We start from the raw sequence: 15,856 nt of genomic DNA, 5'->3' as shown, positions 1-15,856 counted from the left end.
GCGAATAGATTGTTTGCTTGTCTATATTTGTTTGTTTTATAAACTTATAGACGGAGCCTGAAGTCAAGCCAGCTAGCCTTCGAACTGCATTTGCTATGCAAGTGCAAAGTAGATCAATGTTGCTTCAGTCTATCTCCGGGTTTTGTTTATAAATTGAACAATCGATTTGCAAACCTTCTAATTGCCCTAGTGGTGGCTCTAGTAACCTCATTAGATCAGCCCCTGTGATTTATATTTACTGAACATCATTAGCTCGACCTAAATCCTTAAACTAAGCTGCAAACTGTGACCCGGAACCAAGTTGAAGTCTCGTCCCTGGATCATCGCACTTTCTCGTGTGCAGTAGGTGCGCTACATCGCACTTTCCCTGTGTTGCAGGTGCGCTGATAAGATAAGACCTCTTCTGCTCTCATATTTTGGTTTCTCTGTTCACTCTCTTCAGCTTTATTCAGTAGTTTTGCTGTCTGTGATCAGTATACCACTGTAGAAACTCCCTTCTTTTGCATGATTCCGCCTCCATAGTACAAAGAATTGTGAATGTTTTTATGTATTGTGCGCCATTTACAGTTCTCTTTTACAAAAAGTAGCATAATCAAACCGTCGTCTTTTGATTTGAAAGTGTCGCAAGTGTCGTTTTCAGTCAAAGAAAATAATTCTATTGTTCTTGACGGTCGATTATACAGTTACTCTTGTATTTGATTTGAATTAGTAGTTTTTCAAGTGTTGAAAGCAGTTTTCAATTCAAAATAGCAAAGTGTCGTCATTATCTTCCTTTCGTTTTTGAAGAGAAATTTGTTAGTACTGTCGCTTTGAAAAGATAATTCAGATTTGTACTTAGCATTCTTCTTGGCATTCACACATTAAGAAGCTAAAAACAAATACATGCATGTGCATTTGCATTTAGACTGCTTGTTGGTTTGATTTAGGAAAATGCATCTAGTGTGTGCTCTCTGCTCTATGTTGAAAGAATATCGTCTCTCTTTCTTTAGTAGCTAGGATTTTCATTGCAAAAAAGAAGATTAAACGATTGTTTATCATCTTAGATTGCATTTTAGGAATTGTATATCTACATCACGTGGTGAACCTTAAAGGCAAATTTCTTAAGAAAGATCAACTGTAAAATAAATTCAATGAACCTAAAAACGCTTTGGAACCTAACGCACAACATTTAGAAGTCTAGGTTAGAGACGTATTCCGGTGTCGTAAAGCCTGGTAACTGTCGCTTTCACTGTTGGTTGGGTGATTCCTCCTCTTTGAGACGACAAGTGCCAGTAAAAACTTATGCTCCCACGTACCGTCGAGTATATATTGGGATACCACAACAGGCTATATCCTTTATCTATAGGAAGCCGTGTCTGCCACCCTATCGATCGCAATGCACTGAACACAGCATTCGGGAAGATTGACTGCCGTACCGTAAAAAGTATTCTACAGTTTTGCGATTGGTTTGGTAATCCCTCTGTCTAGATTTCCAGAGTAGTCTCTTTCGTTCCTTTTCAGACTCCTTAAAGGAAAAGGTCCATCTGAGCACTTGTCACTTCAGGCTCATTAAAAATTGAAGGCGACTAGAGTCATCTTTTTTTTTTCTCAACTCTTAAAAATTGAAAAAACAAGTTGTGTCAAAGCGTCTAAAATTTATTTTAATCGGAATAATATCACCATTCCCACGTTGGTCTTAGGTTGAGAAAAATGGAGTCCACCAACCAAGGATTTCCCCTTGGAGAAAATACTAGTCCTTTCTCCTCTTGGGGAGATGTTGGTGCACCTCATATGGCCACATTGTCACTTCCAGGATTGACGATTGGCTTGCCAATATGGCTCTTCTCGACAACCGTCGTTTAGAACACCGTGATTCCTAAACAATCGAGTCAGCAACTGGATGATACTAAAGTTACCCCCCAACCTTCTACTTCATCCGATTCTCCCTCTCCTCCTTCCTCTTCGCTTGATAAAGCTGGTAAGGCCAAAAATCAAGTAACTAAGAAGGAGAAGAAGGGGAAGGAGAAGAAAGAGAAGAAGAAGAAGGAGCCGAAGGCAAAAAGGGGTAACCAGGCATCGTCTAGTGAAAATCCACACACTGCACCATCCAAGCCTAAATCTCCATGTGTCATTTGCAAAGGAGACCACTATCATCGAGATTGTCCTTGCATCCCTCAGATCTTAAGGGACTGGTCTCCTCGTTTGCACAATCCGGTGTCATCAACCTCTGAAGATCATGTTGAAGGTACACCATAAACTAGTGAAAGCGAAGAATTTGGAAAAAAAGGGAAATGTAAATTTCCTTGTAAACTGTGTGAAGGCGATCACGTCGTCCACCGTTGTCCCTTCCTAGACGAAGCTAAAAGAGTCTTGGATGACCGTCCTGCTTCACCACTACGGCTTCCTCCTGGATACAAGAAACTCTTGCCGAGTCCATCACTAGTTGAAAATCCGACCGACACGCCATTGTGGTCGGTTGAAGCATCTGTCATTGAAGATAAGCCCGCTGAATCCATACCAGAGGAAAGTCAAAAGGTTGAGGTGGTAGTCGACCCTGTCTTGTCTTCGAAAGGTCCATCTTCAGATGACACAATGACCGAAGAGAATGAGAACGAAACCGTTCAAATTCTTTTCGTAAACACAGAATCTGATGAACATGGGGGCAGTCTACCCGTTCCTTTACCGCAGGAAGGAAGTTCATCAGAGTCATATCTGGCCGTCTATTTGGTCCCACCTCCAAGCAACCTAGTCGTTTCCTTTGATTGGAATCTACTAGGCAGACCCCGGGTACCGGCTAATGTACCATTCCAAATCATTGTACAAGCTTACAAAATGATCATGGTCGGTACCGTCATAGATGAAGGGGCTTCTTTGAGTATCCTTTCCTCAACTGCTTGGGAAGCGCTTGGCTCGCCATTGCTTCTGCCTGAGATGAGAAATCTGATAGGCTTCGACAAAGGAATGAGTTGACCGTTAGGGATCCTTCCCAATATGCCCATAACGTTGAGAAGGAAAACCGTTTACATGAACGTAATGGTAGTCCAAGGACCTCTAGATTATAATCTACTCCTTGGGCGCGACTATATTTATAGCATGGGAGCCATTGTCTCCTCACTCTTTAGAGTAATGTGTTTTCCACATGAAGGCCGAGGGGTCAAGCTCGTAGACTAGCTTTCGTTCCCTAGCTCACACATAGCTAATAGTCAAATGCCATCCCTAAATGGTCTTTTCACGCAAGGAATGTCTCATCAATCTCCAGTCCATCCACCTGAAGAGCGCGAGTGATTCGGGAGGACATGACTGAAACCCAGGGGGCATGCACCCTGGTCTGTTTCGGCAGGAAAACCTTGGGTATAGGGTAGGTTTCCACGAAGGATATATGACTAGTTTGACACACCCGTCTGCTTAGGAAAATGGGATTAGACTGGAATAAGATTCCTTCCTCAAAGTTATGTGAGTGGAGGTGACCGCACCACTCACCTTTGTCTATTTCGGTAGACATCGCCAAGGAAGTGTTTTGTCTGCAATGCAGACGAAGAAATCTTATGGTAACCAGGAAACTCTACTTCGCTATGCCTGGGGGCTTGCAAACATTTTTGACTGAAAGTAAAGAGCGACCATTTATTTTCTTAGTTTGTAGTTTCTCAACCCTTTAAACTCGTAGGATTGGTCGTTCCTAGCTTGCATAATGAAAGGATCCGGAGCAAAGTTTCAAATGGTGCAAGCTCCCTAAAAATTGAACCTATCGATGAGACATCCTTATTATACGACTGGCACGAGCAGTTTTTATGCGAAGTTCAAGCTCGTTAAAAATTAAACCTTAGCAATGAGCAAATGTTTCCCCCAGAGTTTAAGCTCATTAAAAAATGAACCAATTTCCGGTAGATAACCATTGTGAATGCATTATCATCAGCTTTTGAGCCCTGGTCATTTTCTCATCATCACCTCCACTCTGTTTTAGCCGATCATTCACCTCCATTTGATTGTTTACCCCTTTTTGAGGAACAGCTGCGAAGAGTGATCCTGTTAGCCATCCTTGTGACACTGCCGTGATTGGAAAATTCCAAACCTTACCTGGAATTAGTTGCTACCTGAAATTATCACTTGTTCCTCAAAAGACGAGTCTCCTTGAAGCTCTTTTCACTTGACTCGTGAAATATGAAAATATTGCCGAGCAATTGGCCTCTCCAGCTCGTTAAAGCTACCGAAAGTGCTATCCCTCCTCAAGATTTTAATCTTTTTGGACCTGAGGGATTATTACACAAAAAGATCGAGCGCTTGTATTGTTTGGCTCGTTAAAATTACCGAAAATTCATCCCTTTCGTATTATTTTATACTTTTTCGGACTTAAGGGATTATATGACGAAAAAGGATTATTGGAGTTTCCTTGACGTCCCTTCCAGACTCTCTAAAATTGAAAAGGATCGAGTTATCTTTGTCGTTAAACTCATTAAAACCAAATAGCGACAAACTTGTCCATTCAAAAAAGAACGAGTTTCACTGTTGCTAGGCTCGTTAAAACATAGGGACGGGTTTGCCCGAAGGGCAAATTATAGAACAAGCATATGTTATCCTCCTCAAGCTTGACAAAAATAAAGAGGTACTGGTCAGCAATGACCGGGGAAAAATTGGGAAGAAAACTTGAAGAAACTTTATTGATAGCAAGTCGCTCTTGAACATGACACTTTCACTCTGCATCCGAGTTAGGTTGGGTTGTTGTAGTGTTCTAGCTAGGGTACTAGACTAGACTATATTAATTATCGACCAGGATGCGTAAGCTTAGAGGCATGCGTCTAAAGTATATAGACATAAAGGATTGTTGGCTAAGTGGTTATGATGTAGGTCACAGGGCTTCTTTACGGAAGACTGGGGTATGTCACCTATCATCCAAACACTCAGGTCACTCTGCTAATATACCTGATTACAATGCTATCATTAAATGCATTTACCAAATTACACACTGAAACTAAACACTGTGTATCACTGCAACAATGATCTCAATCTCCTTACAAAGACATTACACATAAAACCCTTGTTCAGTAAACACCCAGCATTCACTAATATTTATACAATATCAAAATATACAGAGATCATAAATGGATTGTGAAATGAAAACAAAGTTTATGACAGTGCTTTTAAAAGACAACACAGGGATCGAATCCCTTACAGGACGCACTTCCAGATCTCAGTGATGACTGTTCAGCATTACCATAAACGCAAACCATATACATTCGATGGAAATCAAGAGCTATGGAAATCGAAACCAATTAATTGTAACTGCTGTGCAAACCATACGATACCTATTGAAATCGAAATCCAATCAATCGTAACTACTGTGCAAACCATACGATAACCTAAGTGCAAATAAAATGAAAAGAACAGTATACCGGTTGAACGCAGGGCCCGTCCGCGTTCCAGAGGTACACTGGACTATATTCGACCGAATATCAAATCAATGCACTAGACACAAGTCGTAACTGCAACTGGGTTCTTAGTATTAAGTTTAAAAACTCTGTTTCAGAATGATACAACGATTAACCCTCTATCCATTACTCGGACTGTATTTACATATGTCTAGCACAACCATGTCATTTCGATAATGAATGTACATTCGGAATTTGGCTGTTGCCGCTTTTATTACATCGAGCTTTTCAAAATGTTTCTATCCTAACTGATTTCAAAAAGAACAAAAACTAAATCAAATTAGAATGAGCTGTTGTTTCTGCCTTTGTCGCCAGTGTGCCACGCTTTGACTTGAGTTGACCGCGCATGTAGGAGGGTCGATCCGGCTGTAGGATAGGTGTTTGTCCATGCTTGGACATTCTACTTGTCATCCATGCCTTTCGTTCTCGCCCAGCTGTTGTGCCACATGTCAAACAATGAGCTAATTACAGGATGTTGGAACTTCCTGTAACCATTTCACCAAAAACTTCTAATTCTTCAACATAAAATTCCTAAATCAATTTCAATGCATTTTAATAACTATAAGACTATTAATAATTAATTTTCAAGGATTCTAAGGGATATATGATGAAAAGGAATGGGTAAATGATATGTTTTTAGGAGGAAAAAGGGGTCTTGGGATGATACCAACAGTTGTTCCGTTCACCGGTCATATCACCATTGGTCTACCGCACCATCCATATTTGGGGTTAACGCTACCAATCCATGTCAGTGTCGCCGGTATGTTCAAGAGAAGTCACTCAGAGAATTCACTTGTGTCTCATCTGCTGCAATACATTCATGCTCCATTCTTTCATGACCGCCACCCTGAACCCTATATCATCAGATCGTTTTCACCTCCAAAATCATTTACTCCATTCTGTGTCGTAGATGTGGGATTCATTAAGGCCCTCGTACGACGGGTCGCTTCTTGTTGACAATAGCTCATTATCCAAGAAGTCGACTTAGGAACAACCCTTTCAGTACTTTGAAGCTTGCATGCCTCAATGGAAAGTTTCTCACTTCCGGTGACAGGTTTACATCAATGTCCTTAGACCGAAAGATTTTGCGTGGTGTTCGATGCCAAGTCCCTTTTCACACCACGCGAATTGTACTGTAGTACCTTGAGGGTCATCATCATTATCAGTGATTCCTCTCGCGCTTGTTAACAACTTACATCATTGGCTGGTAATCAGGCGATGTATTTCCATGTTCGACTCCAGAACATCTTTCACATGGATCGACTTGTACTCCGAGTGAAGATTGGACGAGTTTGAAGACCGTGGATCTAGTTTCATGCATTCAGGATGCGATATATTCAGGAAAATAAAGACATCATTTGTACTTCATTGTTGCACAGATGATCATCCGAATCAAAGGATGATGGCTCTATCAGAATCATCAGTCTGCCACACAGAGGGTTGTCTGTCTTGTGTACATGAAAATGAATTTATAAAGCCAAGCATGGGAATGCCCGCCTCAGCTAGATCATGAAAAATATTATGAAGATAATGTATTGTATTGTATCTTATTACAGGTCGCCTTCCAGCTCGAAAAAACTTCGGATCCCCATGATAAAGCATTTCACCCGACATCAAAAGATTAACGACCTCATTCTTTAGGGGACAACTGTTATAGACATTTTTGGGCACTGCAACCCCAATCATACATGTCCATAAACCAAGGGCTCCTAAGTCCCTGAAAGTGTTGATTCAAACCCTAAAGGAGCAAGGTCAGCTGATTACATCATCTCCCAGAAGTTCTCCACAGTAAACTGCTCGGAACTGGTCAAAGCTGGACCATACAGACTGCCTAGTGCAGAGGGTACAATGCATCTCACCTGCCCAGTGAAAAGGGTGCGATGCATACTGGAAAGCCCTTCTGTAGGGTGCGATGGGCGAGAGTAGACAAATGGTAGAGACAGTTTGCAAGGTGGATCGTCATGGAATCTTCTAGAAACTTCTCCTGTGACACTTGCCTCTCTGAATTCGCCCAGGGATGAGTAAGAGATCATCAATCTCCAAGTGGAATCAAGAACTATCAGAGAGAAGACACTAATCAAAATCCCAGAAGCTGACTCACCCCCCTGCAATCATCTATATATGGATCCCTCATCCAAGAGATCCAGAGGCTGGAATTTTGTATCTTGTAAGGAAGTGTTGTTGGTTTCTTGGTGGAATATCATAGTGTTGGGTGATCCAATCTTTTCATGAGGTGAAGAAGGGCTTTCATGCTGGAGGATGACGCTGGGTTAGAACAATTGGTTGTAATCCTCTTTGCTATTCTTGATATTAATAAAGCTGTTCAAGTTTTCCTCCACATTCTTGTGTGTTTGATGATATATGCATTTGTGTGGTCAATATATATTTGGTGCTATATTGTTTATGATTGTAGATCTCTGTTCTTCGATAGTATTATGCTGCTTTGATTCCACAGGTTCTCTTTGAAGCTGGGTAGACGAAGGCAAAGTGGCAAGGATCTGTCAGAAGGGAGAGGAACTAAGCAAGGAACTAAGCACAAGACTGAGGTTGGTGTCCTTTGTTCCCTCTTATCTACTTCTCATAAAGGAAAGCGAAAGTAGCTTTAGTTTGTTTGTTTCTAAGATAGCTACCAGTCTTAGTGGGACTAGCAACTCTGAGTGGACACTAGATTTCCTCATAACACCTTTGCTGAAATGAGGTTCTTTTGGCTTCCCTTATCAACGATGAACTGCAACAGAGAACTCTTCACCCACATCTATGAGTGGAAGAGTTGCTCCCCCTCCTCTCGATCTTCAGGCTCATCCTTCTTGATCTTGGTGGTGGCAATGGTGGCACCAGGCTCCACATTGATAATATGCTTCCATTTGTCAATCCCCTTGTCAGTTTATGAGTCATATTTAGAACATGCATCTAATTCGGAAGCCTTTAGCTTGGCCACCAGTAACTGCTTGGCTTGACACTCACTTGTGTTGTGAGTGGGGCTCTTATGGAACTCATGCCATTTCCCGGTGTCCTTCTTTGTCTTCATGGTGTTTTTCTTTGCTTGTGGCTTCGGCGGGTTGTTCTCAGTCGCCCTGTCTTGGATTTGTCTTTTATTCGGTGACTTGGGGGCACCTTTCCCTTGTTTTAGGTTCACAGATCCAAAGTCTCACTTCTTTTGTTTAAATTTATGCTCAATCTTGACAACGTATTGATAAGTGACGCCAAGTGAGGAGATGTCTAGGAACTCCATCTCGTCTTGGATGTACTTGTGTAGATATCCATGGTACTTGAGTACCAAATGCCGCTTAGAATCCTTGATACCCAACTTCGTGTGAAGGGTATGAAAAACGTTTGTGAACTCCGAGACATCTTGGTCCCTTCTGTGCCATTGTGTGGTCCACTTGATGTATTTATCTTCATAGCCCTCGACAAGGTAATATTGTTCCTTGATGGTGTCTCAAAAAGAATTCCAAGTGGGTGCAGCTAAAAACAATGAGGATTCCCTCTCGTCCTTTTGTTCACAGTAGGTTTCCTACTAATCCTTGACATGTGGAGCAATTTTGAGAAGTGCAAAAGCAATATTTTCCTGATTGGAAAAGTCATGAACTGAAAAATATCCTTCCAACATTCTTATCCATCTATCTACGACGGTTGCATCTATTTGGCCCTCAAATATGGGAGTATCAAAGTTAATTTGTACCTTAAAAGGAGTGGCGCCTCCAGAGTGGTTGCTAGATGAATATGCGGCGCATGAGGGTAGCCATTGAAGGATCTAGGCAAAGTTATCCATCATCGTGTTCCTATGTCGCTCGAGGTCTTCCTTGAGAAATATTTTGATAAGGATCTCTTGCCCTCTCATCTTTCCTTTATTCCGCCATGGGAGGCCGTTGGGGTTTGTGAGGCTGGTCTTGCAAAGGTTAAACCAGTTCGAGCCCTAACTCCTTATACCTTGACCTTGTTGGGGACATGCAAAGAAAAAGAAAGAAAGAGCAGACCCGCTCTAATACCATTGATTCAGACTTATAGAGGAACACAACAAAATACAGAGATACACATATACATAGAGATGCAACAAAAATAAAACTTCATTTCATTAATATCAAAGAACTGAAATATGCTTGCATATAGAAATGGAAATAAACTAGCTCACGCGATCGTAGCTTATCTCTGAGAAGAGATGTGGCAGCTACATGCCTATGAACTATGTTACAATGAGGTTCCAAGGCCTATTTTTTATTGAGAAACAATGGAAAACCATAAACATCCAAAAACCTAACCTTGGGAGATGAAGTGCCAAAACTATGGGCCCCATTTGGCCAAATTGGTACATCAACTTCCCAAGGTTGTAACTTGGCATACAATCTCCATTTGGCACGCACAATACCTCGTTAGAAATATATATTCGAGGACTACAAATTTCGACTAAAAATATTAGTCAAGCAACCAAGTTGCCCGTTTTCCAAAAATCATTATTTAGGACCTCAAAACGGCTATGGAAGTTCAAGACCCAATTTTGGATTGATGGGGTTGACCCAGGTTCGGAGTTAATTAGCCAAACAAATCCCTACACTACTAGCCCTTTCAGCAACAACCCGTGGAGCACGGACTGAGGTCTCACCCGAAGCAGTATGGGGGGATGCTGGAACCAAGTTTCCGCACCCTTGAGATGTTTGAGGGGTCGATTTAGTCCAACTGTGAATACCTTCGTGTAGGTTACTTCACAAACTTCCCTGATCTGCGAGGCCTTTGCGATCTGTTATAATCACCTTCGCGCAGCCCTAACCAGGGGCTAAGGTGATTTCGCGCTGCTAAGGCAGTGATTTGCGCTATTTCCCCAAGTTACACCACGAATCTTACTTATATTCTTATAACTGTTTGTTAACTTCGCGTAAACAGATGCTTTATCTTATATTCACTTAATCAACACAACCATATAAGTTCGCACATCATATAAACAACAAAAATGTAATTTATACCCAATACATTCAATGCAGAAAACAGTAAATAAAGACATAGGAATGGTATAAAACTTCTCTTTATTAATGCTTCAATTAGTTACAGACTCAACCTGCCCTGCGCACTCAGCTGCAAGGATCCGCGCACTCAGCTGCGAACTGCTAGGCCTCTGTGCACTAAGGTGTAGAGCCTTATCCTACTCTACGACCCAAGATTCGTCTATACACTTAGATAGGACTCAATTCTTCATCTTCGTTCGTCATTTACAACTTAGAGCCTCGCTCTATTTATACAATCCCATGGTCCACGGACCATGGATAGATCTCTAAAGCTGACATTACATTACCAAAATGAGGGTGGACAACCCTATGACTCATTTACAAGTTCATGCTCCATGCCCACAAAACGCGGAGTCTTTACACCGTATTTAGTCAAATCTGGGCTTTAAGCCCCAAAAATTCCCTTGGGGGATCCCGCACCCAACAGGACCCCAACACAAACATCGTGACTCGCCCTCGAGTCACTCTGTCAGTGCGGAGATCTTTGCTCGGAGACCTCCCAACTTTATCTAGACTGCTGCAAGGTCAGCAACGCACTGAGCGGTTACCTGTTGTACCTCCTGGACATGTTGTTTAGAGACCGAGGTATCTGAACTACTTCCCTATACCTGGTTATAGTCCCATGCCTCCTTTTAGCTACCTTGAGCGCTAAGACTGTGCTTCGGTCGATTAGTTAGATAGCCGGGCCACCTGTGTATGGCTTCAATCAATTTCCATTCACTTTTCCTGGGAAAGGTTCTCCATTTAACTTCACCAATTGCACCGCGCCTCCATTTGTGACTTCCTTAATAACATACGGTGCTAGCCAATGCACTCTGAATTTTCCCAGGAATTTATGAAACTTACTATCATACAGTAACACCAAATCGTTAACCTTGAAGGTGCGTAGCTTAATATGTCGATCGTGCCAGGCCTTTTCGCGTTGCTTTTGTCCCTGTTGGTGAAAGCCAGCAAAAAATTGTTCTTCCATGAGTTTCTCCAACTGCGTGAGCCTCTCCTCTAGGGCTCCGCGGTCCGTCATACCTGTTAGCGCTGCTATGCGCAGACTAGGCATGATGTATTCCATCGGCATTACAACTTCCACTCCATAGACCAGCTAGAAAGGTGTCTGCCTCGTTAGTTTCTTGCATTTCGTGCTATAAGCCCATAATACTGTAGGTACGGCAGGTCCCAATCACTTTGCTACGCGTTGCATACTTTGGTCAGCGTAGTCTCTAGTACTTTGTTAAATGCTTCTACTGTTCCATTGGCTTGTGGGTGATACGATGTGGTTTTTTGATGATACACCTGGAACTCTTTGTCACTGTGTTGATCGTCTCGTTTAGAAAATGTGTACCGCGGTCGCTCATCAAGATCTTCGAACATCCAAATCGTGTCAATACGTGTTCAAACAGAAACTTCGCGGACGTGGCGGTCGTGCAATCTTTTACCGGCTCCTGTGGTATCCGCGATGGTTTAAATGTTCTTTGACATACATCACAGGCATTGCAGTGTGCTTTTGAATCCTGATGAAGGGTCGGCCACCACAACCCTGTGTGGAGAATCTTCTGCGCGGTCGCTCTCCCTACAGAATGTCCTCCCACAGTGCCCCAATGAGCATCCGCGAGGATATTGCTTCGTTCAAATTCAGGTACATACCTTCGCAGTATCTCATCATTGCCCATCTTATATAGGTGCCCCGCAATGATAGAGAAATCTGCTGCGCGCGCCACTAGTTCCTTCTTCTGCTGGACGGAGTACAGTTTCAGCGTAGTTCCAGTTGTAAGAAAGTGGATTATATCTTCAAAATGTCCATCTGCTACGTGCATAACAAAGATCTGTGCGTTAGGTAATCCTTCCTCCAGACTAGTAGGCTCCTCTATTGTCTCAATGTGCGACAGGTGATCTGGTCTTGCATTCAATTGTCCAGGTTTCACAACAACTTCAAAATCATATTCTTGGAACAATAAAATCCATCTGCATATGTGCCCCCCCAACACAGGCTTATTGACCAAGTATTTCAGCGTGGAATGATCTGTATACATTTTGAAGTGTCCCCCTAGCAAGTAGTGTCGATATTTCTGGAGCGCATACACCATAGCCAGTCCCTCGCGTTCAGTGGTGGAATAGTTATTTTCTGCTTTAGACAATCTGCGACTCGTGAACGCGATAGGGTGGTCCAAGCCCTCTCCACCATCCTGTGTTAGTACCGCTCCCAGCGCTATACACGATGCGTCAACATGGACATGAAACTCCTTGTCCCAGTTCGGGAAGACCAGGATCGATGCAGTGACCATCTTTTCTTTCAATACATCTAGGCTTTTCTTACAGTCATCGTTCCAACAGAACGTGACATCTTTTTTCAATAGATTTTCCATCAGCATGGTGATCTGGGCATAGCTTTTGATGAACTTCCTGTAGTACCCAGTATGTCCCAAGGTAGCGCGCAACTGTTTCACACTTCGCGACTCTTCCAAATTTAGAATCACCACAATCTTCATGGGATCTACCATTAGTCCCTGTTTTCAAACCACATGTCCCAACAGGGTCCCAAAAGGAACGAGGAACACACACTTATTGAGGTCAAGTGTGATTTTTGGTATCTTCAGCAGGTATCCAACATCAAGCATAGGCTTGCTACATGGTGCTCAACTAGCCCAATTACAAAATAAACCTCCAAGAACTTATGAATATATTCCTTAAATGCTGCAACCACCACGCACGAGAAGATGGTCGGCGCGTTTGTCAACCCAAACGGCATGACAATGTATTGAAAGCAACCCCACTTAGTCGCGAAGGTTGTCTTGCTCATATCCTCCAGTGCGATTCTGATCTGGTGGCACCCTGAGAACCCATCAATGAAAGAATATGCTTCCTGACCACCGACATTGTCCAACACCTCATCTGTGAATGGAGTTGGGAATGGATCATGCACACAAGCGTCATTCAATTTCCTGAGATCCACATATATTCTTATTTCGTCCTTTTGCTTCTTTTCCTACACCACCATTGGACTTACCCAATCAGATTCTTCCATCGGCTCAATAATTCCTGCTGTGAGCATTTTGTCTAGTTCTACATGAACCTTCTCCTCGTATTTCGGATTTAAGTGGTAAGGCCTCTGTTTAATTGGTTTCACATTCGGGTTTTAACATGATCCTCATCATTCCTAAATCTCTGATGATTCCCTTTAACTCTGTAAACTTGGTCAGGAATAAGTCTTGGTACTCGCGGAGTAACTCAACGACCTTATCCATTGTCGCATTGTCCCAGTAGTCGCCGAGTGTTGCAAACTTAGGTTCGGCCTCTGTACCAATGTTCACTTGCTTCAATTTTACCGGTGCAGTTATGTCAGGGTTCTCAATTTGTGGTCCTTGAACCTCGCGATGGACTTCTGTTTCGGGAATGTTAATTTTTCGTGGATCTTCGTCTGTTTCTTTAGCACTTACATTATAACATTCCAGCGCGCAATTCAACTGAGTAGCCCATTCAGGCTGAATTGATTCTACTGGCTCCTGTGGTATCCTAAATATAGTTGCTTTTACCTCTTGTAGCGCTTCATCAACATTGTCCCACCATCTATTATCAAAACTGAAGGTCATCATGAACCCTTCACGCAGGATATCCCATTCACTTGTCCCATGGCGGAGCTCCGTCTCTATATACCAATTCATGGGTATAACATCTAGGGTATGACAGAATAAGTGCACCCACTTAGGTTGTGGCTTTTCTCCATAGACCTTCGTCCAGTTGGCCAGGGGTGCGCGCAGATCATCCTGTCCATCATACTTGTTTGTTATTTGCATCTTAGGCCTCCCAAACCGTGTGCACATCATTCTACTGCATTTGTGCCAGTCCTCAAAGCTCCCTTTGTGCGTCCCCCACCACCTCACGGGTGTAGTGCGCAGTACCGAATTCAAGGCTTGGAAATGTTGCTTTTCTGGCACCTCCCTTTCAAACTTATCTAGGAAAGTATCTACCTCACTTAACCCATCATAAGTAGGCAGATCCCTCACTTTTGTTGATATGCAACACAACGATCTTGTCATCATATTACAGTTCAGTGTGGTTACCTTGTGTAACCAGTTCTGCCATCACTCTATCTCCTCATCAGAATCCGACATACAGGAGCTTTCGCGCTCCCATGAGATCCGTCCGTCCGCGGTGGGATTTACCCAATCTTGCTCTCACGCAGTTATTTTGTAGATGCAGTCCAAATCATCGTCACTTTCATAGTCACGCATCGACTTTGTATAGCGTGATCCTTTCGCAGGGTCCAAGGGTATAACTACGCGTAGAGACTTTTTTTCAAAAATCATCTAGCGCTTCTTCAGATTAATCACCCCATTCATGTCAGTGGTCCAATAAATTCCTAAGAGCACATGATAGGGATTGCTGTCATCAACAATCTCTATTACTTCAAAGTGTGCTACCGCACTCGTTCCTTCAATATCCATAGTGATTCCCTGCAATCTCCCCATAGGTATTATATTCTGCTGGTTCACCATTCGCAACTGAATAGGAGACCATTGTAGCGTGGGCCTCCCCATGCACTCCCATGTCTGCTTCGGCAGAACGTTTGCGTTCGATCCTAAATCCAAAATTACTTGGTCCATCTCATATTCTCCAATCTGCACGGTTAACCTCATTTTTCTTCCCGTTCTTGTCTTATGCTTTCCAATCTTCCAGACTACGTGCGGCTCTCCTGGCGTAGTCCCAATGCATCTGTTTTACAACTTTACTGTCGCGCAGTAACTTCATGCATGTTTCTAGGAACGCCGTAAGCATAGATGGGTCCATTTCCGGCTTCGGTCTATCGTTGCTTCCTGAAGTGGAGGCATCAGTGAAGCTCTTCTTAGCTTCCATGAAGGTTTCCTGAGCGCGCTCCAAATCAAACTCTGCTTCTTTTGTCAGAGTCTTGCAAACCCAAGTATTATCTTTGGGCTATTTTCCTTTATCATCTCTTGTCGCGATTCCACTGTGGCGCACAATGTTCACATTTGGATCTTCCTCGTGCGGCTCAAACCTCATCATCTACAGGTTCTGAGTCAAGGGAGGTGGTAGCGCTCCCTTGTCGTGTATCCTGGCTATCGGCGTAGGAATATCTTCAATCTCATGATCAAACAAGGTACAATATAGACATGATGGACGCATTGGGTTCATACAATCACGGGCATAATGTCCTGGCCCTTCGCAATTGTAGAATATCAACTGTCCGTGACCTCTTCTAGGTCCTCCTCCACCTCAGCCTCGTCCACGCCCCTGAAATCTTGTTCGTGCCACTCCCGCATTCTGGTCTAGGGAACACATTTCAGCCTGAACTCTGTAGGTGGGAGTTCTATCCATCATTAGCTCATAGCTTCTACAAGTGCACTCATCATGTCCAATCGATCTACAAAAATTACAGAACAACTGTTGTGAATTCTGCATATACTTCTGTAACAAATGGCAGCTGTCTTTAGCATGTTTCCCTCCTAT

This window comes from Pinus tabuliformis, chromosome X (genome assembly GCF_031772625.1).
Source record: "Pinus tabuliformis cultivar Carrire ecotype Pingquan chromosome X, CPIR1, whole genome shotgun sequence".
NCBI lineage: Eukaryota > Viridiplantae > Streptophyta > Pinopsida > Pinales > Pinaceae > Pinus > Pinus tabuliformis.
Note: the sequence above shows the minus strand (reverse complement) of the source record.